This window comes from Lissotriton helveticus, chromosome 6 (genome assembly GCF_964261635.1).
Source record: "Lissotriton helveticus chromosome 6, aLisHel1.1, whole genome shotgun sequence".
NCBI classification, from domain to species: Eukaryota; Metazoa; Chordata; class Amphibia; order Caudata; family Salamandridae; genus Lissotriton; species Lissotriton helveticus.
This window is the reverse complement of record NC_136067.1, coordinates 1,007,135,161-1,007,160,890: the sequence shown is the minus strand read 5'-3', so window position 1 is coordinate 1,007,160,890 and position 25,730 is coordinate 1,007,135,161.

Sequence of the window (25,730 nt, the reverse complement as noted above, 5' to 3'; positions counted from 1 at the left end):
TTGGTGGATTTTGATTGCTGAAAACAGAAAGTTAGGGTGCATGGATGAGTTCTTTGAAAGATGTAATTTGAATGGTCAAGAAAAAATCATTTTATGAAAGATTGCACTGGATACGCAGGTGTACTGAGAGTTCAGAGTTCAATTGAAACATTGTTGTGTGAACTTGTAAATATGAGAGGTCTTTCAGGAGGTGGTTGCTATGGAAAAAAGGCAGAAAGGGCAGAGGGGGGAAGGGTGTTGATTTGAAAAAAGTGAGGGAAGAATTTTGATTGGGTGACATGAGAGATATGTGTGATGAATTACAGCATTTCTGTGCCTTTGTTGGTTGCAGCCTCTGGAGTGCATACCTTTTGCTCTGCTAAAGAAAACTTGGTGTGTGTCTGAGACTGTTTTGAAACTCAAAAAGTATTTGCTAAGGTGAGAAAAGATTCATTTAATTTAGATAGAGAATAGTATGCTTTAGGGAGAAAATTATGAAGAAAGTTGTGTATTTAAAATGTTGCTTTGTGTCAAGTGTTTTACAAATAGATTTTGTTTCTTTGAGTTACATAGCCATGTTAAAAGTGACGCAAACATAGTGCAAGGGCCTTAAAAATACGCTTTCATGTGTGTTAGGGTATTTTAAGTAACTTCCCCATGAATGTGGTTGAATAATTACTTTACTTGATGTGTTTAAAAACGTTTCTTGAAATCATTTAGGTTTGTTGATATGCACTGCTAGAGTTTCATATGCTGCTTGGGGCATATTTACAAGGCCTTTGAGTCCCTTTGATGTTATTTTCCCCATTTTAATTTAAATCATTTCCCCATAGTGAAAGATCCTTGTAAATACGCCCCCATGTGTGCTTGGCTAATTTAAGTACTGACAGGGTGTGCTTCTACATAGGACCTGTGTTGTGTTTTTAAATTATGACCAGAAAATCGTTTTTTTTTTAAAAAAAAAAACGTTTTTCACATTTATGAGAAGGTCATATTGGTGTCTGCTTCTTTAAATAAATATTTCACTTTCCACCATGAATATGTGAGAATAATATTCCGTGTTTGCCGGTTTAAAAACACGTTTCACAATATGTTCTGCAAGAGTTTCATAGTCACTATGATGATAATGATATACATTTAGAACTGTGTAGGAGGCATGGAGAATCTGAGGCTTCTGTAAGTGTCAAGGGAGGTGAGTAATGTACATTGCTTTGTTGCATACAGTCCTCATCTTCTGCGTACTCTTGGATATGCTAGACTACATCTGCACAATGAGATACCTAAGCAAAGGAAACACAGGTGATGTGATTGTGAAATGAGCAAAAAAAATTGCACGTTTTTGAATTACATTACCTGTGTTTCCTAACATTACGAATCACATTGTGCAGATGAGGTTTAGGCCTGTCCAGGGAGACAGAGGAGGTCTGGCCTTTGTTCAAGAGTGCAGTGAACATGAGTCACTTCATTGGTAGGCCTGCACATGTATTTTCTCCTCTGTACTCTTCAACAAGCCTAAATTTCATCTGCATCCCTGAGTAGGCCTCACCTCAAACAAACCTCTGGATAGGCCACACCTTATCGTCATCCTGAATCAATCATTTAAAATGTTAGGGGCAGATTTATGATGGCCGTGCGCCTCTTTTGTGCCGCTGTTGCATCAGTTTTGTGACGCAGCAGTGATGCAAAAGATGCACCATGTTGCAAGATAGGCCTCACTTCATCTGCAACAAGATACTGTCAGTTTAAAACTGTAAACATTTAGGACTGTGTAGGGGGCATGGAGAAGCTGAATCTTCTGTTAGTGTCAAAATTGTTGCATACCGTGCTCACCTTCTGCGTACTCTTTGATATGCTAGACTACATCTGCACAATGAGATACCTAAGCAAAGGAAACACAAGTGATGTGATTGTGAAATGAGCAAAAGAAATTGCATATTTTTCAATTACATCACCTGTGTTTCCTAACATTACAAATCACATTGTGCAGATGAGGTTTAGGCCTGGTTAGGGACACAGAGGAGGTCTGGCCTTTGTTCAAGAGTGCAGTGGACATGACTCACTTCATTGGTAGGCCTGCACATGTACTATCTCCTCTGTACTGTTTAACAAGCCTAAATTTCATCTGTAAACCTGAGTAGGCCTCACCTCAAACAAACCTCTGGATAGGCCACACCTTATCGGCATCCTGAATCAATTATTTAAAATGTTAGGGGCAGATTTATGATGGCCATGCAACTCTTTTGCGCCGCTGTGCGTCACTTTTGTGACGTAGCGGCGGCGCAAAAGATGCGCTATGTTGCGACATATTTACAACTTGATGCATCTAGGCAGATGTGTCACGCTGTAAAGTCCTGTGCCACATGAAACCTGCGTCAGGTTTCATGTGGGCGTTTTGTTGCAGGGTGGGCAGTCATTTGCATGAAAGCCGTGTAAAACTAACACAGTAAAATTAAGAAGATTTCACTGAGTCACCTTTATGGCATTGCTGAATCAAATCCTTACGCCTGTTTGAAACAGGCATAAGGAGTGATGCACCATGCAATGTGTGGCTTGCCCCTGTGCATTGCAGTAGATATGTCGCGCTTACGACGTGATTCCTGCAATGCGCCGCTTTTGTGGAACAGATGCGTGATGCATCTGTGCTGTTTTTGCTCAATGGTGCTCCGCATTGTAAATGCGCCACACCATGGGTGGCAGAGCAGTGGCGCACATTAACTGGTGCATCCCTGGGGATGTGCCAATTAACATAAATCTGCCCCTTTACATTTAAGTATGAGGAGGGGACACAGAGTTGGTGAGGCTTATCCAAGGTTAAGAAGAGATGAGTCCTGTTCACTGAAAACTTGGACATAGGCCTCACCTCCTCAGCATCGCTGGAAATAGTTAAATAATATCTGCAAAATGTTACTCTTGTTAAACAATTTTACTATTATAGTCTCTGACATTTGTCTCTTACTCTGCAACATCTCATTGTTGTTCTCTTTCTTTAAAGATAACGACAACATCAAGCATGAGTGATAATGAGCAATCTGTTGATCTCGATCTTATCATTGAACTTGTTATTGAAACGTCAGTGGAAGTAGATCCCTTGGATGATTTATATCCTGTGGATGATGAAGAATATGATGAGGATGCTGATTTGTCAGAATTTTATGACCTAGGGTTGGCAGCTGACCTGCTCGAGCCTATGGAACTATAAAGAGTTATTTTTAAAAGTTACTGGAAATGAAAAGTAACCATGTTAACCGTTTCATTTAAAATTAAACACAACTTCAAAAACAGCTTGTGTGAAGTGTCTTTAATAAAATAGTGAAATATGCTAATAAAATTAGTTCAGATTCACATATAAAAGAGCACAGGTCAAATGTAGAAGCATTCTATTTCTTTGCTACTATTTGTGAGTTCTAAATTTGCCAATGCACTAAAAATTATTGTATGTAGAATTGACAAGTAGTGTGTTAATTTTTTGACGACTGTTATTGATTTACTGTTTGGTAATAGTGGTTAATAACATTTTTTATTATATTTTACCACAGATTCAACTGCAGATCATTTCAAAACTACAATATGCCATCGAAGCAAAGAAGCCGAAAGGCTACAAAACGTCAAAGACAGCAGCTTACTACATGCTTGCAGCAGTCCTCTACAATAAAAACTTGTCAAGTCACCAAGAAACCTCCGGGTAAGACAACGAAATCATTCATAAGAAACATTTGCAGAAAAAAATATCAGTACAGAACATGTTTTAGTCCAGAAAAAGAGAGCCAATTTAAACGGAAAGGAAAGGCCAATCAAAAATGTTACTGCTAGAGCAGGAGATAACTCTGTGCATGGTAGTAGAAGGAAAAATCAGTTTAGGGACATTCGTAGATGAATGTTTCGCAACAGGATAATTGGCAATTTGTTAAAAAATGTTAAGAAACGTCAACAGAAAGTGGCTTTTTATAAGAGAAAGAGAAACATTGAGAAAATTATTGATCAGGCATTCGAAATTAAGCGAAAGTTATTTATTTTGATAATCAATAGAATTAGGAAACTAAACAAGGTAATTTATGATTTCAAAACAAATAGTAGATGGAAGAGAACAGTTAATCGTAGTAATTTTTGTGAAGTTTTTTCAGGAGGATGGATGCATAGTTCAAGTTGTGAGGCATTTTTTAATGAGGAGAGTTATTTCCAGGATAATGATTTGGTGCATGCAGTTGACACCAGTGGTCGAGCATATGAGGTGAAAGATGCTTGTCCGGTTGAAAAAGAAAAACTTGTGTCAACAGAGGCAGAAGAGCTGTTAGGTAATGAGGTTTTAGGAAGACGTCCTAAGGGACCAGTGTACACCTGGAAGTGTAGTAGTATTTGCAGTGTGCGACAGGATTCCATCAATTTGCTTTGTGATTTTGTACGGACATTTAATAAGAAAACTTTAAAACAGAAAATGAAGTTGTTGCAAGAATTGGATCCTTGCAGAGTGAGAGAAGTGACAGGTTTGCATGGTCATTCACTGGCTTGTCTTTCCAGGAGAGTATGCCAGAGTGTTTTTCATCATTTCAGGATGCTAGCAGTGCACCATAATAAAGTGAGGAAATTAGTTAGAATGTTGTATTATGCTAAGAGTCCAGCAATTATGCTTAAACAATTATGCACTGCTCTTTTGCATGGTTCTGAAGTAGATGTGAAGAATATTTGTGAAGAAATTGAGTTTTGTTACTTTGCAAGTAAAGAGAAGAATGTTGAAATTGACCCAGAAGAAGAAGGTAATGTGGAAGAGAGTGTACAGGTTTCCAGTACAGATAATTTTCTGAAGTAAATTGCCACGTTTCAGGTGAAATCAAGGGAGAGGCCTAATTTCACTTGTGTGTATTGTCGACGCACTTATTATAAGAATCAGACTAAGTTAGTGGATTTATATGCAAAAAGTGAAAGGGAAAATAATAGTGAATGGAAGGATTTCGCAACATACTTGATGGTAGAAAATTGTTTTGATTTGGGATCGGATCAACGTGTGTGTACTTATTGTTGTAACACATTAAATCAAAACCAGATGCCTGCTAGAGCGGTTCATAATAATCTGGAATAGGTTGAGATTCCTTCTGAATTGAAGGATTTAAATACTTATGAATCTATTTTGATTCAAAGTGTCCATCCCTTTCAGGCTATTGTACGAATGGAGCCAAAGACAGGGAAATTGCCTCCATCAGATTTACAGAGAGGATTAAAGGGAAGAGTTGTTTATTTGCCTCTAGATTTCAAGAAAACATTAATACAATTGGAGTAGAGAAAGTGGAAGAGGAACCTCTGGTTATCCTAGTTAATGGGGTTCCGACAAAGAGTAAGAAAATCTGGCAAGATTTAGTGGATGTTAGGAAAGTCAAAAAGGCAACATTGTATTTGAAGAAAAACAATAAGTACTACAATAATGTATATGTTGCAGAAGAGGAAGTAAGTGAAGAAGAGGACAGCGATTTGTGTGCTGGACAAATTGAGAAAGTAGAAGCCTCTAAAAATGAAGAAATATATGAACATTATAGTGTTCATTCTTTGCATTCCAAGGAAGTCATGGGGAATGCTATTGAGTTGTTTCAAATGAAACAAGCCAAAGGGAGTCCCATTAGTGTTTGGGAGGAAAGTTTGGAAGCTCGGTGTTTCCCACAGCTATTTCCAACAGGTCAAGGAGGAAGATATGATGAGCGACCTCATCAAATTCCTGCTTCTGAATACCGGACTTTACGATTGTATGCAGAAGATTCTAGGTTTCGTCAATGCATTCCCTATTTGTTTCATCTACTGTTTGAAAGTGATCTGTCTGGACTGTCATATGCAGTGAACCACATTTTGAAAAGTGGTGTACAGATGCAAAATATCTCGGCAAGGGACTTTATGGATAAAGTCGATGTGCAAGACAGTATTTTGGATTCTCACCTGATTAATCTCATGGCGTGTCAGCGTGGTACTAATGAGTACTGGTACCGTCGTCATGGTGATTTAAAATGTATGCTGAGGAACTTAGGAACTCCCACATGGTTCCTCACTCTCAGCTGTGCTGAGTATGGCTGGGTAGACTTACTTGAATTTCTACGAGAGGCAAATGGAAACATTGAAAATATCGAATTCAAGACACCCGGAGAACTGTGCTCTTTGGATCCAGTGAATGTATGCAGATACTTCAATCATAGATTTGAAGCTATGATGTCTTTCATCATGAACAAGAAGAATCCACCTCTTGGAGAGGTGTTGGATTTCTTCTGGAGAAAGGAGTACCAAGCAAGAGGTGCTCCTCATATACATATGCTGCTATGGATCAAAGATGCACCCAAATTTGGAACAGATCCGGATGACTTAGTGATGAGTTTCATAGAACAGTATTCTACATGTGCTGTTCCAAACACAAAGGAAGACAAAAGCCTAAGAGAACAAGTTTTACGCTTCCAAAGCCATCGTTGTGGAAAGTACTGTTGTCGTAAATTCAGAAACAAGGACAAGTTCTACACAAAATGTCGTTTCGCCTTTCCACGACCGGTGATTTCTAAAGGAAGAGTGAACAGTTTGATGTCTTCGCTGCGACATAATGTGACGAGGAAATCACCCAAAAATACATACAATTTGAAAAGGAACGAAGAGTCCAAGTACATCAATTACTACAACCCAGTGATTTTGTCCATGTGGAATGCTAACATGGATATACAGTTTGTGGCTGATAACTGTATGGCTGTGGCTCGGTATGTGACATCTTACATCACCAAAAAAGAAAAGACAGAATTGAAGGATATGTGGGAGGACATTTCCCATGAAAAGAGCCTCAGTAACAAGTTGTACAGTTTCAGTCTGAAGATGTTGTCGCATCGAGAAATCGGAGCTTACGAATGTTCTGACCGGTTGTCTTCAGCAAGTCTCTATGCCAAATCCAGGAGTATCGTTTGGGCGAGTCTTGGTCTTGCTGCAACGCGTAATCGAGTTCTGAAACCTGTGCGGGAAATTGAGAATTAGGCGAAAAAGGAGCCAAACAGTACAGATATTTTGAAGACCAACATGTTGGATACATATTATCCAAATAGAAGCAGTCACCTCGAGAATGTTTGTCTGTATGAGGTTCTACAAAATTACATATTTAAGAGGAACATCAAAGAAGATATTGATAAAGGAGTGTATGCTGTAATTGGAAGTGAGGGATGTCTGGTCAAGCAAAGAAAATGCCACTTGGTAAACCATCGAAAATTGAGTGGCGAATATCCTGAAAGAAAAGAGTTTTTCTATTTAGCACTTTTGCAACTTTTCAAGCCTTGGCGTGCAGAAGAGGAACTGCTTGGAGATTTCCTCTGTTACGAAGACTCTTTCAATGCCGCCAAGGAGACCATAGAATGTCCTGTTTTTCCCAAATATCTAGAAATGTTGAATGCGGAAATCGTGCAGGAAGCAACGATTGCAGCCGAGATTGCTAGAGACAGTTCTCAGGACAGTCAGAGTTCTGTTTCATTGAGTCAGGATCCACTAGGAGGACCAGTTATTGAAAATGAAGCTGCCACTGCCATGATTGAAGTGGAAAGAGCCATGGCACATGCTCAGGAGGATGCGGTTAACTTAGAAGATTTGGAAAGACAACTCAACGTTGAGCAGAGGAAAATATATGACGAAGTTACCAACCAAATTGATCATGGATTAAGTCATGAGAAGAAAGAGTGCTCATGTACGTCGTTGAAGCCTGTCCGACTGTACGTGAGTGGAGAAGCGGGAACTGGAAAAAGTTTCCTCATTAAAGCAATTTCATATTATTTGCAGAAAAGGACTGAGTCATCGCTGTCTTGTGTTGTCACCGCTCCAACTGGACTGGCAGCACATAACATTTAAGGTATTACTTTGCATCGTCTACTGATGCTGCCATTGGAGCATGATAACAAATTACAATACCACAAGTTATCTGCAGATGCTTGTTGTGAAGTTTCAAGAGTCTTGAGGAAAATGAAACTTCTTATCATTGACGAAGTAAGCATGGTTTCCAATGTCATGCTTGCCTTTGTGCATTTGAGAATGCAAGAAGTTCTCAAAAAAGAGTATGATGTGTAATTTGGTGGCAAACACATCATTGTTTTCGGTGATCTTCTGCAGCTGACACCAGTGAAAGGACAACCTGTGTTCAAAATGCTCACGCATGAAGATACCAGGAAGTGCCTAGGGAGCATTGGCAACGTCAATATATGGTTAAACTTCAATTATGCTGAACTGCGTGAAAATATGCGTCAAGCGAAGGATGAAGATTATAAGAATATTCTACAAGATGTTAGAATCGGAAAAGTGACCGAGCATGGGAAAGAAGCTTTACATGCACGATTACTGTCAAATCTGTATCCAGAAGAAGACGTTGTGCCTGAGAATATTTTTCGGAAAATTACTGAGAAGAAATCTGGAATATGTTTGATGCCAACTCTTGCAGAATGTGCCATCTTCAACAATAAAATGTTGAATTTAGAAAACCAAGAGATTGTGAAACTGGAAGCTATTGACAGAATAGACCATATGGGAGCAACATTTATTTTGTCTGAGAATTTGAAATCAAAATTGGATTCATTAGAGAAGACTATATCTAAAACTGCTGGTTTTGAAAAGACTCTGAATGTGTGCTTAAATTGCCGTATAATTTTAAGAAGGAATTTACATGTTGAAAGAGGTCTGGTAAATGGATCAATGAGTAATGTTGTTGATTTTGAGAAATACAGAAATAGAGATGGAATTGAATTTTTAAAAATTTAATTTGATGGCATTGAGGAAGTACAGCTAATTGCTCGTTGCTCTGCTAGGTTTTTGCTTGTAAAAGACTTATATGTTCGCCGTAAGCAGTTTCCTGTTTGCTTGGCATATGCGGTGACAATCCATAAATCGCAAGTTTTAAGTGTAGACAGTGCATTGGTGAATCTTGGCAGTTCTGTGTTCAAGGAGGGTATGGCATATGTGGCATTGTCACGAGTCAGAACTTTATAGGGATTGTACTTGATTGAGTGTGATGTCACAAACATTTGTGCGGATCTAGATTGGGTTAAGGAATACAATAGGTTAAGAAGAGAGTATGCGCCACATTTGCCTCAATATCCTTTGTTTGAGAAACGTGTGGTAGGCCGGAAACGAAGAAATGTGACCAATAGTAGGGAGGTTGTAGCAAAAAGACGAAAAGTCGATGAACCCAAAATTATAAGCAGAAAAAAAATGCATTCTGTTGAAGATGTTGTTGGTTTTCAATTTGAAAATAGTTCTGGTGTCAACTGCTATGCTAATGTAGTGGTTAATGTTGTCTTTTCTCTAGAAACTTTAAAAGAAGAGATTGTGGTCAATTCGGATCAAAGATTTTGCAGTTTGTTGAATTCTGTGTTAGAGAAATGTAGCTCTGATAGAATAAAAATAGAAAGTGTGTCTGAAATTCGAAATCTGTTAGACAAATGTTCAGGTCAAACACAATTCTCTCAAAATATTCAGCAAGATTGTCAGGAGTTTTTAATGTATATGCTTGATGTATTGCAAGATGAAGGCGTAGATGTAGATCATCTGTTTGTCCTTTCTTATCAATGGCAGCATGACTGCGAGAACTGTAGGGTATCAAGTACTACTAGTGTAGACTCAGAAAGATTTATATATTTAACTTTGCCAGACAGTAAATCAGTTTCCTTTAATAAGCTAGTAAAAGCAGCTGATCACAACATGGAGTGTAGCCAATGTAAGTCTGCAATGTTGTCCACATTATTTATACGAACATATGGCCAGTATGTCATTTTAATGTTCCAACGATGTAGGCCTGATGGAACAAAATTGACAACTTTAATTAAAAATTTTGTGGCTTCGCAGTTGTCAATATCAGGAAGGACTTTTGTAACTGCAGCAATTATATATCATGACGGTCCTTCAACAACATCAGGACATTACACAGCTTATTTGAAGTCTAGAAACGGCTGGTAATTCTGCAATGATTCTGTTTTAACTTTCAAAAAAAAAATTGCCTTTTGACCTTAAAAATTCTTACCTGGTGTTTTTACAACCAAAGTTTTAGGGAAAGAATCTCGGGATTTGCTTTGGTGAATTTCAAGAGGTTCTAATGGCTCCTACACTATTTGGCCTTGAGGATAAGTGTAGTACAGAGTAAAAAGTTATTTTTGAGTTTTAAGTAGTTCCTGAAAAAAAAGAAGGTTTTCTTACAGAAAGTGGTGGGCACGGATTAGTTAAAGGACAACAGAGTATTTCCCAAAGCAAACGGTGTTCTTACCATAACACTTGACGTCATGGAAAAATAACTGCACTTTGAATGAGTTCAGAAAAACTGTTTCTTTTAAAAGGCTAATTCAAGCAGCCAATCAAAACATGGAGTAGAGGTAATGTAAGTCTGCAATGCTGTCCACATTTTTTGAACAAACTTTTGGTTATAATGTCATTTTAAAATTCCAACTATATAACCCTGATGAAAGTAAGTTTTCAACTTTAATTACAAATGTTGTGGCTACACAGTTGTTGATTTTAGGAAGAACATTTCTAACTGCAGCTATTATATGACATGATGGTCCTTTGACAACATCTGCTTATTACACAGCTTATTGAAAATGTAAAAAAAGCTGATGTTTCGGAAATTATTCACATTTGACTATGAAACAATGTTGCCTTTTGACTTAAAAATATTCTTACTTTCTGTTTTCAGAAGAAAGAATTTAGGGTAGGTAACTGGCCTATAATGATTCTAGGAGTTGATATAATTTTATGTACTGTTTTAAATTGATTTGTGATTAAAAGTGATGTAGAGAATTAAATAATTGTAGTAGTCATAGAGGTAGTGTAAGTCTGCTTCATAGTAAGCAGTATCAGTGTCATAGGAAATGTGGAACATGAGTGAGCAAGAAGGGTGAGATATTACTAGTACAGGATTGTGAAAGTGGTCTTGAACGTTTTCTTTCTGAAAGTTGCGGAAAAAGAATATGACGGGATTTGCTTAGAAGAATTCCAAGAGTTATAAATGGCTCTTACACGATTTGGCCTTGAGGAGAAGTGCGGTAGAGAGCGAGAAGTCATTTATTGTATGTAACATATTTGTCAAAACGATGGAGCTTTTCTTTCAGAAAGTGGCGGGCTGAAAATAATAACAGCACAACAGAGAATAAGCTGTTCATAGGACATCCTTCGACGTCATGGAAAGTAAGTTACTTTTGAGGAGTTCTGATTTCTGATTGGTTCTGTTATATGGGTTTTTTAAACACAATCATTTTGATTGTGTTTTTTTTCCCCCGCTGTTATATGATGAATACCTTCAAGTCACTGTTTTTAGTGAAATTTGATATATTCTGAGAACAGCAAAAATAAACCATTTAACATGTATAATTAATTCTGTACTTTTTGTATTTATGATATACATTTAGAACTGTGTAGGAGGCATGGAGAAACTGAGGCTTCTGTAAGTGTCAAGGGAGGTGAGTAATGTACATTGCTCTGTTGCATACAGTCCTCACCTCTGCGTACTCTTGGATATGCTAGACTACATCTGTACAATGAGATACCTAAGCTGAGGAAATACAGGTGATGTGATTGTTAAATGAGCAAAAATATTTGCACGTTTTTCAATTATATCACCTGTGTTTCCTAACATTGCGAATCACATTGTGCAGATGAGGTTTAGGCCTGTCCAGGGAGACAGAGGAGGTCTGGCCTTTGTTCAAGAGTGCAGTGGACATGACTCACTTCGTTGGTAGGCCTGCACATGTATTATCTCCTCTGTACTCTTCAACAAGCCTAAATTTAATCTGTAACTCTGAGTAGGCCTCACCTCAAACAAATCTCTGGATAGGCCACACCTTATCGGCATCCTGAAACAATCATTTAAAATGTTAGGGGCAGTTTTATGATGGCTGTGCGCCTCTTTTGCGCCGCCGTTGCGTCACTTTTGTGACACAGCAGCAGTACAAAAGATGCACCATGTTGCAAGATAGGCCTCACTTTATCTGCAACAAGATACCATCAGTTTAAAATGTATATATTTAGGACTGTGTAGGGGGCATGGAGAAGCAGAGGCTTCTGTAAGTGTCAAAGTTGTTGCATACAGTGCTCACCTTCTACGTAGTCTTTCATATGCTAGACTACATCTGCACAATGAGATACCTAAGCAAAGGAAACACAAGTGATGTGATTGTGGAATGAGCAAAAAAAAATGAACGTTTTTCAATTACATTACCTGTGTTTCCTAACATTATGAATCACATTGTGTAGATGCCTCACTCAGTCTGTATCTGACACTCTTTCCTTCACTTCCTCTGTCTCCTCTCTCCCTCACTCTCTTTTCCTTATTCACCCTTTCCTTATATAGTTTACCTTACTCACTTTCTTTTAGTAGCTTACACAACTTCAATTTAGTTTTCTCTTCTATCCTTCTTTTCTGTCACTGAAAGTATCTTCTTTTTTTTCTCTTAGTAATTTCTTTTTGTCTCTGACTGTCTATCACTGTTTCTTTCTCTTTTTTTCTGCATGTTTATCTCTAACTTTATTTCTTTGTAAAATTGGATGATTGTCAATGTTTTCCCTTGTCTTTTCTAATTTTTAAGTACATGTTTTAATATTTTTCAAATTTTTGTTCTTTCTTTCACAGATTGAAAGTATAAAAATAACAAGTGACTAAGTTAACGACAATTATAAGGTACATTTTTTGTACTCTTTTCGTTACATTTCTATCCCATTTAACTTCTATTAGTTCCACTGCTTCATTTCTTTAACCCTCAGTTTCCTGCCTTTGCTACTTCCCTCATTCCTTTCTCTATTACTTACTTACTCTACTCCTTCCACTCCTTTTCTCAGTCCCTCTGTTCTCATAGTTCCTCACTCCTGTTCACTCACTCCGTCTCTATTACTCTCACTGTCTCTGACTGATCACTCTTTCACTACTTGTTCATTATGCTTTCTCCCTGTAGTTCAAGCACACTAAGGGGCATATTATCAACACAGGCGATAAAATTATCGCTGCTTTTATCGGCCGAAAACTGCCGCAAAAGCGGCTTTAGCGGCAGTTTTCTGCCGCAAAAGCGGCTTTAGCGGCAGATTTCTGCCAATAAAAGCAGCGATAATTTTATCGCCTGTGTTGATAATATGCCCCTATGTTATTTACATTTCTTTGCTGTTTCAATCATTCCTTTTCTGTCACTTCTTCTTTTCTGCTTTCTGTTTTTTCTCTCTGTTATTCCACATGTTTTAACCTTAGTCACTATCATGCATCTTGTTTTATTCCTATTTACTTTGGCTCACTGTTTTTTTAACACTTTCCCTCAGTATTGTTCTTTTAGTCCGGTTCTATCCCTACCTCTCATTCCACATCCTTTACTATTTTTCTTCTTATTTTGAACATTCACTCACATTCTCTAAGAAACTCTTGTTTATTATTATTCTACTCTCCTTTTTTCTTTCACTTCCTTATCTATTTTGTTTTTCACACTTATACCCTCTTCCATCTTTTCTTCGGTAAATAGATCTATTAAACAGTATCTCTGTGTTACTCCCTCTAGCTGTCTTTCTTTTAACATTACTCTCTGTTTCCTTCCCTTATACTTACTCTTTTTAAAAAAAAAAAAAAATGTTGTTTCGCTTCCGGTTCGCCCACATCTAACTCATGCTGAATTAAAGCTTACAATATGAATCGATCACAAGGACAGCATTTCCTTACTGAGCTCTACCCCATAGGTAGGTGGTCAGCTCATGCACCCTGGCCTCCTTCACAAAAAGCATGGCTCACCCTCCCCACCCCACAGCCATGTGACAGCTAACACCATTGAGAGTGCCTCCTAACAGTTAGCTAGCCATCTTACTAGGGAGGGGCTGTTGAGACCTGACAGCAAGACCACAACTCCCACAAGGTCCTTTGACTCCCCTCACAAGCAGCATGGAGCCAATGACCCCCACATCCCGCACTTGGTAGCCAACTCTTGAACCCCCCATATGTTTTAGGCAGGGCAAAAACAGCTAATAGAGGTTGCCAGAGTGCTAAACATTCTAGCAATTTTTATAAAGGGGAGGTAGTTCTGAAAAGAACTTTTTTAAAAATTATTTTTGTTGTTTTATATTTTTATATTTTATTATTATTTTTCTGAACATTTTTTTACTTTTCTTGTATTTTTTGAACGATTTTATATATTTTTTGTTTTTTTTGGGGGGAGAAACAAAAATGATTCATTATAAAGGGCTCAACAGGAGCAACAAAAAAAAAGATAATTTATTTTCTGGGGCGTTTTGGACAATTATGATTGTCGATAGCTCTGTTGATTAGAGTGATGGTACTTTCCCTGTAGCAAATCAATTGGCCGCAATAAACGCAGACTTGTTTGACACTCCCAAACTTCATCTGTATATTTGGGACCGTCTCCCTCGCCTCTGGTCCCGTCACTGCCTCTACATTTGATGTTCTGGCCACAGGAGGTGGGTTATCCTGCATGTCACGTACTTGCGCAGCACTATAATTATTAGGGTGCCACCTCTGCATATGGCGATGCATGGTGTAATTGCCATAGCTATATTTCTTATCTGTCCCTCTGGACAGATCTTTCTTGCAGATAAGGCAAGTCACATAGCGGGCATTCACTTTCTTTTGGCCCTGGGGAAATGAATAAAATTGCCATATGAAATCTTCCTTTACATGGGAAATTCTTGGCTCCTCAGGCAAAAACTGCCTCTCCCCTTGCGTCTCTTCCTCTTCTTCCTCTTCTTCCTCCTCTTGCTGAATGATAATCTGAGGAGGTGGTCCTCTCTTCCTAGAAGGTGGTGGTGGTGGTGGGGGTGCACCAGCTGCAGCTACAAGACTTGCCATTTCTAAGTAATGAAAAAAGGTCTTCCTCTCACAAAGTTGAAAGTCAGAGTGAGGAAACAAGGAGGGGTTTTCATCATTTGGGAAAAAAAATAGTTCTAAACCAATGAAAAGTGTTATTTTTAGGTCACATGACCTAGCCTTACATCATTAGCAAACCAAAAGTGAAATGAACCAATGAAAAGTTTTGATAACAAGTTACATGACCTGTTACGCTTATGTTACGCGCTGCGCGCCGCGCCCCGGATCGCTTCCGGGGCGTTGCGCTTCGCGCCTCGGTTCGCGCTCCGGAGCACTTCCGGGTGCGCTAACGCGGCGCGTCATAAGGCGCATTAGGCGAGAACGCCATACGTCGCGATTACGCGACGCGTCACGATGTAGTTTTCTAATGCGGCAGTTGAGCAAACGGAACGTTTACCGGTTCGCGGACTGGGTCGCGGCACCAAATTGAGCTAACGGGAAGCTACCCGGTTCGCGGACCGGGAGCGAAACAAAAAAAAATAATAAAAAATAAATACATAAAAAAATTGTATTAAAAACATATAAAATATATTTTTCGAATTAACCACTTGGATGCTAAGGCCCCTGGAGGATCATCATGTAATTTCCATTGAAATGAATGGGAACATCATGACGAGTTACCCTTGTCATTAGCATCCAATTTAAAAGAAGAATACATTTTAAAGCTTTTGATATTTGCTATTAAAAAACCATTGAAATTCACTGAAAAAACCATAGGTTATAGACCATATATAGTTAGGAATTAGCATTTACAAAACCTTGAAAATTCACTGAAAAAACCATAGGTTATAGAACATATATAGTTAGGAATTAGCATTTACAAAACCTTATTTTACTCACACAAAACCATTGAAATTCGCATATATAGTTAGTTGTACTAACTATATATCGCGCACCCGCAATCCACTGCTGATCATGTCACATATTACATCATTCATGACATGGTCAGTGACATCACTGATGACATCACTGATGACATCTCAAATGACATCCCTGATGACATCACTGATGACATCTCAAATGACATCACTGATGACATCACTGATGACAACATCCAGAGACTGTATGTTTCTGTAAAGTTAAAATATGTCTTACAAATTGAATAATGAGTGGATTTATAAGTGTCTGGATGAAGGATTTAGTAGGTGCATGACTGACTGTATGAGTGAGTGATTAAATGTGTCTCACTGAGTGCATGGGTTAGTGACTAAACTGTCTTAATTTGTGCATCATTATGTCTGTTGTTCTGTAAACTGCTGCATGTGTTGATCAGTACCTATATGAGTAACTATATGGGTTATTGATTGGTTGCCCAAGTATTTGTATGGGAGACTGGGTGTGTGTGTGGGTGGCTGGGAGGTGTATGAGTCTGTGCATAGATGTGTGAGCAGTTGATTCACTAGATGTATGGGTTCAAAAGTGCATGTGGAAACAGCTGTATGGGCGGTTGACTGTGTGCATGAGTGTATTGGTGAGTGAATGGATATCTCAGTGCTACATGTCAAAGTAAGTACATATGTAAAACACAGTACATGTGAGAGTTGACATATATAAATAAATGTGCATAACAGCCAGTGAATGTGTGAGTGGCTGTATGGATCATTGTGAACTTGTATGCAGGATTGTATAAGAGAGTAAATATGTGTTAGTATATGTTTGAATAAGTAAGGTGTGTATAACTGTATATTTAAGAAAATGGAGGTGTGATTGATTCTTTGCATGACTGACTAGGTGTGTGTGTAACTTCATGGATGAGTGACAGTCTGTGAGTGTCTGTTTACACTGAGTGTATCTAAGGTTATATTAGAGTCTGAAGAGGTTCATCGTATTATCACATGAATGATGTCATCAGTGATGTGCTCAGTAATGTCAAATGAGACGTCATCAGTGATGTCATCAGTGATGTCATTTGAGATGTCATCAGTGATGTCATCAGTGATGTCATTTGAGATGTCATCAGTGATGTCATCAGTGATGTCACTGACCATGTCATGAATGATGTAATATGTGACATGATCAGCAGTGGATTGCGGGTGCGCGATATATAGTTAGTACAACTAACTATATATGCGAATTTCAATGGTTTTATGTGAGTAAAATAAGGTTTTGTAAATGCTAATTCCTAACTATATATCTTCTATAACCTATGGTTTTTTCAGTGAATATATATATATATATATATATATATATATATATATATATATATATATATATATATATATATATATATATATATATATATATATATATTACCTACTGGCGGTCGCCAGTAGGTAATATATATATATAGGTATATATAGTTAGGATTTTTTCTCTATGGGTTTTTTGAAAATTCTATGTCTAATAACTTTGGCGTTTGTGGACGGAATTGGCTGAAATTTTCAGGAAAATGGCACATTTTGTTTCTGAGCAGCCCCTGAAAATTTTGGGGGGGTTCGTCAAGGGGGGGCCGAGAAAAAAGGGGGGTCCCAAAACGTGTTTTTAACATTGAGTTTTCCATAGGGCGGTTGGCCTCACTTTTAGCCCGAACGGCTGAATGGATTTGCACGAAACTTGGCAAAATTGTAGGGACTGGTAGCCCGATGTGCCTTTTGTAGGTCTCAATATATGTGCTCCAGTGGATTTTGAGAAATTAACGTTTAAAAAAATATATATATCTGTAACAGCGGACCGGGCAGCGCTCTGGTTCGCGGACTTTTCGTGCAACGGAGCTTTGTGAAGCGAAGCTGATTGGTTCTCCGGCGTCTGTCAACATTCCAAACAGTCCGTAGCGGCCGCCATCTTGTCTCTCGGTAGGATCGAGAGACAAGAGGAGGCCGAAGCGAAGGGGCAAATGACCATAAGGGGGCATAGTACATTGTCGCTCACCCCCTAGGTTTGATGTGGAGGTTTTAAAAGGGCCCCGCGGGGCAAAAAAAAATAAAAATAATAATAATCGAACAGCTGAATGGATTTGCACGAAAGTTGGCAAAATTGTAGGGACTGTTAGCCCGATGTGCCTTTGCTAGATCTCAATATATGTGCTCCAGTGGATTTTGAGAAATTAACGTTCAAAAAAAGATATATATCTGTAACAGCGCACCGCTTCGCGTACTTTTCGCGTTACGGAGCTTTGCGAAGCGAAGCTGATTGGCTCTCCGGCGTCTGTAAACATTCCAAACAGTCCGTAGCGGCCGCCATCTTGTCTCTCGGTAGGATCAAGAGACAAGAGGAGGCCAAAGCGAAGGGGCAAATGACCATAAGGGGGAATAGTAGATCATCGGTGACCCCCTACGTTTGATGTGGAGGTTTTAAAAGGGCACCGCGGGGCAAAAAAAAAAATAATAATAATATTCGAACGGCTGAATGGATTTGCACGAAACTTGGCAAAATTGTAGGGACTGGTAGCCCGATGTGCCTTTGCTAGGTCTCAATATATGTGCTCTAGTGGATTTTGAGAAATTAACGTTCAAAAAAAGATATATATCTGTAACAGCGCTCCGCTTCTCGTACTTTTCGCGTTACGGAGGTTTGCGAAGCTGATTGGTTTTTCGGCGTCTGTAAACATTCCAAACAGTCCGTAGCGGCCGCCATCTTGTCTCTCGGTAGGATCGAGAGACAAGAGGAGGCCAAAGGGAAGGGGCAAATGACCATAAGGGGGCATAGTAGATCCTCCCTGACCCCCTAGGTTTGATGTGGAGGCTTTGAAAGGGTCTCGCAGGGCAAAAAAAAAATATACCGTTTTTTTAGTTTTTTTGCGTGGAGTGCGCCCGGTTCGCGAACCGGGAAGCGGTCTGGGGAGCGTACTTTCTTGAAAATTAGTGAAAAAAGTTAGAGTAAAATAATAATTGTGAGTGATCAGATGTAGGGTAGCTCTGAGAAGAGCTTTTGGGTTTATGGTACATTTAGGTACTTATAAGTAGGTACCAATGCACAGTCTTAAATTCAGAGTGAAAACTCTGTTGCCCTCATCTGAGAAGTGAACTCCATCTGCTCTGTAGATATCTTGCATGTAGTAACGCAAGTTATTGTTGTACAGGGAGCCCATTCCATGGTCTCTCATGTAAGCTGAAACAGATTTGTTTACATGCTTCCTCGATTTCTCAATTTGTGGACAAAATTGGTTCGACCACCTCCATTTCTGTCTTTGGCATATATTTCAATATACCAAGGCAGTCTGAGGAAAAAGTGCCATCAATTGCTCAAAGGTGTCCTTTAAAAGCATTTCCAGACCTACCCCAGTCAAAGTGCCCAAATCATTACCTCCACAGTGCACAATTAACAGGTCAGGTTTTGGCAAATGCATAAAGGTTTTCACCAATGGTATCAATTGGTGACATTTTAATCCTCTGTGGCCAAACCACTTAATTTCCACATCTTGTAAATTGAGGTTAGGTAAATTCCTGTTTTCAGCGTACCTTTGAGCCCAATAGATGTAGCTATGTCCAACAATCCAGACAGAAAACATGGCGAGAGAAGGTTCTCCTGCAGTCAGATGAAGTGTGGCAATGAAATGGCAGTTGAAAAAATGAGAGTGTAAAATGAAAAAAACTGAGGAGTTTCTGTGTTAATGAAGCAGTAAGAGTGATTGGTGGATTTTGATTGCTGAAAACAGAAAGTTAGTGTGCATGGATGAGTTCGTTGAAAGATGTATTTTGAGTGGCGAAGAAAAAATCATTAAATGAAAGAATGCTTTGGATATGCAGGTGCACTGAGAGTTCAGAGTTCAATTGCAACATTGTTGTGTGAGAGGTCTTGCAAGAGGTGGTTGCTATGCAGAAAAAGCAGAGAGGGGGCAGAGGGGGGAAGGGTTTTGCTTTGAAAAAAAGTGAGGGAAGAGTTTTGATTGGGTGACATGAGAGATCTGTGTGAGGAATTACAGCATTTCTGTGCTTTTGATAGCTGCAGACTCTGGAGTGCATACCTTTTGCTCTGCTGAAGACAAATTGGTGTGTTTCTGAGACTGTTTTGAAACTCAAAGTATTTGCTAAGGTGAGAAAAAATTTCTTTAATTTAGATAGAAAATAGTGTGCTTTAAGGAGAAAATTATGAAGAAAGTTGTGTTTTTCAAATGTTGCTTTGTCTCAAGTGTTTCACAAATAGATTTTGTTTCTTTGAGAAATTGTAATTGGAGAAAATGTGAAGTATTAGTACTGACAGGGCTTTTATGTGCATAGGAGCTGTGGAGTGTTTTCAAATTATGACTTGTAAATCGTTTTTGAGAAAAAGCAATGGTTTTAATATTGATGAGAAGGACATAATGGTGTCTGCTTCTTTATAAGGTAATTGAGAGTCTCTGATGTTATTTTTCCCATTTCAATGTAAGAAGTTTGTGTGTGGAGCAAATTGCTTGTAAATATGCTCCCACCTGTGCATGGCAAATTTAGATTTTGAATGTTTCCGTTACATAGGCATGTTAAAGGTGACTGAAACATGCTGCAAAGGCAATCAAAAAATGCTTTTATGTGTCTTAAGGACATTTTAAGTCATTTCCCCATGTGCAGTGTTTTCAAATTATGAGTTGAAAATCGTTTTTGAGGTAAAGGAATGTTTTCAAAATTTATGTGCGCCATATGACCCCAAATTTTTTTTTCAGGGGTGCAGCAGGGTGTTCTTGAGACACCCCTGCACCGTCGGAAAAATTCGTAATTTGCGATGAGGTAATTGCTAATCGCAAATTGCACCTTCATTCCTATGGGCCTCCTGCTGCATGGAAATGAATGGGTAATCTTGCTGAAATGCAAAGTCGAATCTGTATTTAAAAGGGTCTGCACCTCTGTACGGGTGTTCGCTATGTGAAGCACGAAAGTTTCACGGGCCGAACTCAAGGCCACCTCTCTCTGAGACAAAAGAGCTCTTATTCTTGCCATGCTGTTGAAATGTGCTCCCAAGGTTGGTATTTGTGGCCAGATTGAAAACTCCCTATGTTCATGTGTGGGAGGAAATAGAACATTTCTGCAGCAAATAACCCGTTCATTTACTGTTACGATAAAATGAATACTTTTAATTAACCCAGAACAATCTTCATTATTGAGCATCAAATAACTACCATTTTCCAAGAACTTGAACGTGGGGATGATAGCAGGAACTGGCGTGCCTTGCAACACGCAAGCCATATTTGGTCGGTGTTTGTTGCATGAACCGTGTAACTGTATGTGCCTACACATTAGTGAATGATCTGGCGTCTCAGTGCATTCCTCTCCATTCAGATAAAGGTCTTGATCATCTTTGAAAATCTGTATGTGTATGGAAGCGACCAGACCTCATGAAGAAAACCACTACCTAAAGGTTAATAACGACCTATTGGTATATATTTCATACAATTTGAAAACTTATATAAAGCAAAAGGCAGCGTTATTAAACCGTGGATAAGGCACGTTGCCAAAGCAGTGAACCTTTTGGATTTATACTGGAAATGTTAAAGGAAGAATTACGGAGTAGGGCCTGTAAATCTTTAATGGACAACGAGTAAAATTACTCCAACCATCATATTCCTCTAACTCCGGGATAGTAGGGGTGTTTAATTTTTTAGAAGTAGCCAATCCAAAGCATTTGGTCTGGGAAATTGTTTCATTCACAAACAACATATGATTTGGGATGAGACATGCACGGTGGAAAGCCTCAGTGCCTTGTACCTGCCAGGTTCGTGAACCCCAAACTGATGTAGATCCTGGATATTTTTACACTGTGTTACGTTAGCATGGGCTCATTACTGGTTTAAACGCCATTTTTCCTTTTTTGTAACTTCTGCACACGATACTTAGTTGTTGCTTTAGCTTTCAGCCTACCTGCGTCAAGATCTATGCCTGCTTCAAGCAGGCGCAGGGTTTTGATGTAGCTTTGTCCTATCTGATTGTAAATGCGGCACACCGTGGGTGGCAGAGCAGCGGTGCACGTTAACTGGTGCATCCCTGGGGATGTGCTAGTTAATATAAATCTGCCCCTTTACATTTAATTATGTGCAGGGGACACAGAGTAGGTGAGGTTTATCCAAGGTTAAGAAGAGATGAGTCCTGTTCAGTGAAAAATTGGAGATAGGCTTCAGTATATTATATACTTAAGTAGTGTGTTAAGTTTTTGATGACTGTTATTAATTTACTGTTGGGTAATAGTGGTTAATAACATTTTTTATTATATTTTACCACAGATTCAACTGCAGATTATTTCAAGATTTTAGGATGCCTAGCAAAGAAAGAGTAAGAAAGGCTGCAAAACGTCAAAGACAGCAGGACCATGGAAGAATGCAGCAGTCCTCTAACAAAAAGATTTGTCAAGTCACCAAGAAAGCACCGGGTAAGAGTCGAAAAACAGTCATAAGAAATATGTGTAGTAAAAAAAATATTACTACAGAAAATGTTTCACTCCAGAAAAGGAGACAGAATTCAAATGGTAAGGAAAGGCCAATGAGAAATGTTACTGCTAGAGTAAGAGATAACTCTATGCATGAAAGTAGAAGGAAACAAGAGTTTAGGGATATTCGTAAACGAATGTTCCGCAACAGGATAATTGGGAATTTGTTAAAAAATATTAAGAAAGGTCAGCAGAAAGTGGTTTTTTATAAGAGAAAAAAAATTGTTGAGAAAGGTATTGATCAGGCATTTGAAATTAAACGTAAGTTATTTATTTTGACAATCAATAGAATTCGGAAGCTAAACAAGGTAATTTATGATTTCAAAAGAAATAGTAGATGGAAGAGAATAGTTAATCGTAGTAATTTTTGTGAAGTTTTTTCTGGAGAATGGATGCATAGTTCCAGCTCTGAGGCATTTTTTAATGAGGAGAGTTATTTCCAGGATAATGATTTGGTGCATGCAGTTGACACCAGTGGTCGAGCTTATGAAGTAAATGTAAATGTAAATGTGCTGGACTTGTAAAGCGCACAGCTGCCCGTGAGCGTCCCGGCGCTTGCTTAGGGAACCCGTCCTGGTATTCCCCTGTGAGAAACCCCGGCAGGGTGTCCACAAGGTGAAAGCCAGGCATCCCGCTGCGAGGGGCCGTAGTGGAGATTAAGCAAGCTATTGCCCAGAGTCGCAGAGTGTGACCCCGTGAGTTGAGTAGGTACCAGAGCGAGAATTGTCAAGTCCGTGGAATTTTTGAGCCCGAGACCCGCTGAGGCGGGGAATCGAACCCTGGTCCATGGTCGATCTCAGCTTCCGGGTCTGCCGCCTCTAACCACTGAGCCACGCTTCTCCACTGAGAAAGATGGTTGTCCAGTTGAAAAAGAAAAACTTGTGACAACAGAGATAGAAGAGGTGTTAGGTAATGAGGTTTTAGGGAGACGTCCTAAGGGTCCTGTGTACACCTGGAAGTGTAGTAGTATTTGCAGTGTACGACAGGATTCCATCAATGTGCTTTGTGATTTTATACGGTCATTTAGTAAGAACAGTTTGAAGCAGAAAATGAAGTTGTTGCAAGAATTAGATCCTTGCAGAGTGAGAGAAGTGATAGGTTTGCATGGTCATGCACTGGCTTGTCTTTCCAGGAGAGTATGCCAGAGTGTTTTTCATCATTTCAGGATGCTAGCAGTGCATCATAATAAAGTGAGGAAATTAGTTAGAATGTTGTATTATGCTAAGAGTCCAGCAATTATGCTTAAACAATTATGCGCTGCTCTTTTGCATGGTTCTGAAATAGATGTGAAGAATATATGTGAAGAAATTGAGTTTTGTTACTTTGGAAGTAAAGAGGAGAATGTTGAAATTGACCAAGAAGAAGAGAGTAATGTGGAAGATAGTGTACAGGTTTCCAGTACAGATAATTTCCAGAGGGAAATTGCGACGTTTGAGGTGAAATCAAGTGAGAGGCCAAATTTCACTTGTGTGTGTTGTCGACGCACTTATTATAAGAATCAGACTAAGTTAGTGGATTTATATGGAAAAAGTAAAAGGGAAAATAATAGTGAATGGAAGGATTTTACAACATACTTGATGGTAGAAAATTGTTTTGATTTGGGATTGGATCAACGTGTGTGTACTTATTGTTGTAACAAATTAAATCAAAACCAGATGCCTGCTAGAGCAGTTCATAATAATCTGGAATTGGTTGAGATTCCTTCTGAATTGAAGGATTTAAATACTTATGAATCTATTTTGATTCAAAGTATCCATCCCTTTCAGGCTATTGTAAGAATGGAGCCAAAGACAGGGAAATTGCCTCCATCAGATTTACAGAGAGGATTAAAGGGAAGAGTTGTTTATTTGCCTCTAGATTTGAAGAAAAACATTAACACAATTGGAGTAGAAAAAGTGGAAGAGGAACCTCTTGTTATCTTAGTTAATGGGGTTCCGACAAAGAATAAGAAAATATGGCAAGATTTAGTAGATGTTAGGAAAGTCAAAAGGGCAACATTGTATTTGAAAAAATATAATAAGTACTATAAAAATGTATATGTTGCAGAAGAGGAAGTAAGTGAGGAAGAGGATAGCGATTTGTGTGCTGGTCAAATTGAGAAAGTAGAACCCTGTACTAGTGAAGAAATATATGAACATTATAGTGTTCATCCTTTGCATTCCAAGGAAGTCATGGGGAATGCTATTGAGTTGTTTCAAATGAAACAAGCGAAAGGGAGTCCCATTAGTGTTTGGGAGGAAAGTTTGGAAGCTCGGTGTTTCCCACAGCTTTTTCCAACAGGTCAGGGAGGAAGATATGATGAGCGACCTCATCAAATTCCTGCTTCTGAATACCGGACTTTGCGATTGTATGCAGGAGATCCTAGGTTTCGACAATGCATTCCTTATTTGTTTCATCTCCTGTTTGAAAGCGATCTGTCTGGACTGTCATATGCAGTGAACCACATCTTGAAAAGTGGTATACACATGCAAAACATCTCGGCAAGTGACTTTATGGATAAAGTCAATGTCCAAGACAGTATTTTGGATTCTCACCTGATTAATCTCATGGCGTGTCAGCGTGGTACTAATGAGTACTGGTACCGTCGTCATGGTGATTTAAAATGTATGCTAAGGAACTTAGGAACTCCCACATGGTTCCTCACTTTGAGCTGTGCTGAGTATGGCTGGGAAGACTTACTTGAATTTCTACGAGAGGCAAATGCTAACGTAGAAAACATCGAATTCAAGACACCCGGAGAACTGTGCTCTTTGGATCCAGTCAATGTATGTAGGTACTTCAATCATAGATTTGAAGGTATGATGTCTTTCATCATGAATAAGAAGAATCCACCTCTTGGAGAGGTGTTGGATTTCTTCTGGAGGAAGGAGTACCAAGCAAGAGGTGCTCCTCATATACATATGTTGCTGTGGATCAAGGATGCACCTAAATTTGGAACGGATGCAGAAGACTCAGTGATGAGTTTCATAGAACAGTATTCTACGTGTGCTGTTCCAAACGCAAAGGAGAAAAAAAGCCTACGAGAAAAAGTTCTACGTTTCCAAAGCCATCGATGTGGAAAGTACTGTCGTCGTAAATTCCGGAACAAAGACAAGTTCTACACCAAATGTCGTTTCGGCTTTCCACGACCGGTGATTTCTAAAGGAAGAGTGAACAGTTTGATGTCTTCGCTGCGACATAATGTGATGAAGAAATCACCTAAAAACACATACAATTTGAAGAGGAACGAAGAGTCTAAGTACATTAACGACTACAACCCGGTGATTTTGTCCATGTGGAATGCTAACATGGATATACAGTTTGTGGCTGATAACTGTATGGCTGTGGCTCGGTATGTGACATCTTACATCACCAAAAAAGAGAAGACAGAATTGAAGGATATGTGGGAGGACATTTCCCATGAAAAGAGCCTCAGCAAGAAGTTGTACAGTTTCAGTCTGAAGATGTTGTCGCATCGAGAAATCGGAGCTTACGAATGTTCTGACCGGTTGTCTTCAGCAAGTCTCTATGCCAAGTCCAGGAGTATCGTTTGGGCGAGTGTTGGTCTTGCTGCAACGCGTAATCGAGTTCTGAAACCTGTGCGGGAAATTGAGTATTTGGCGGAAAA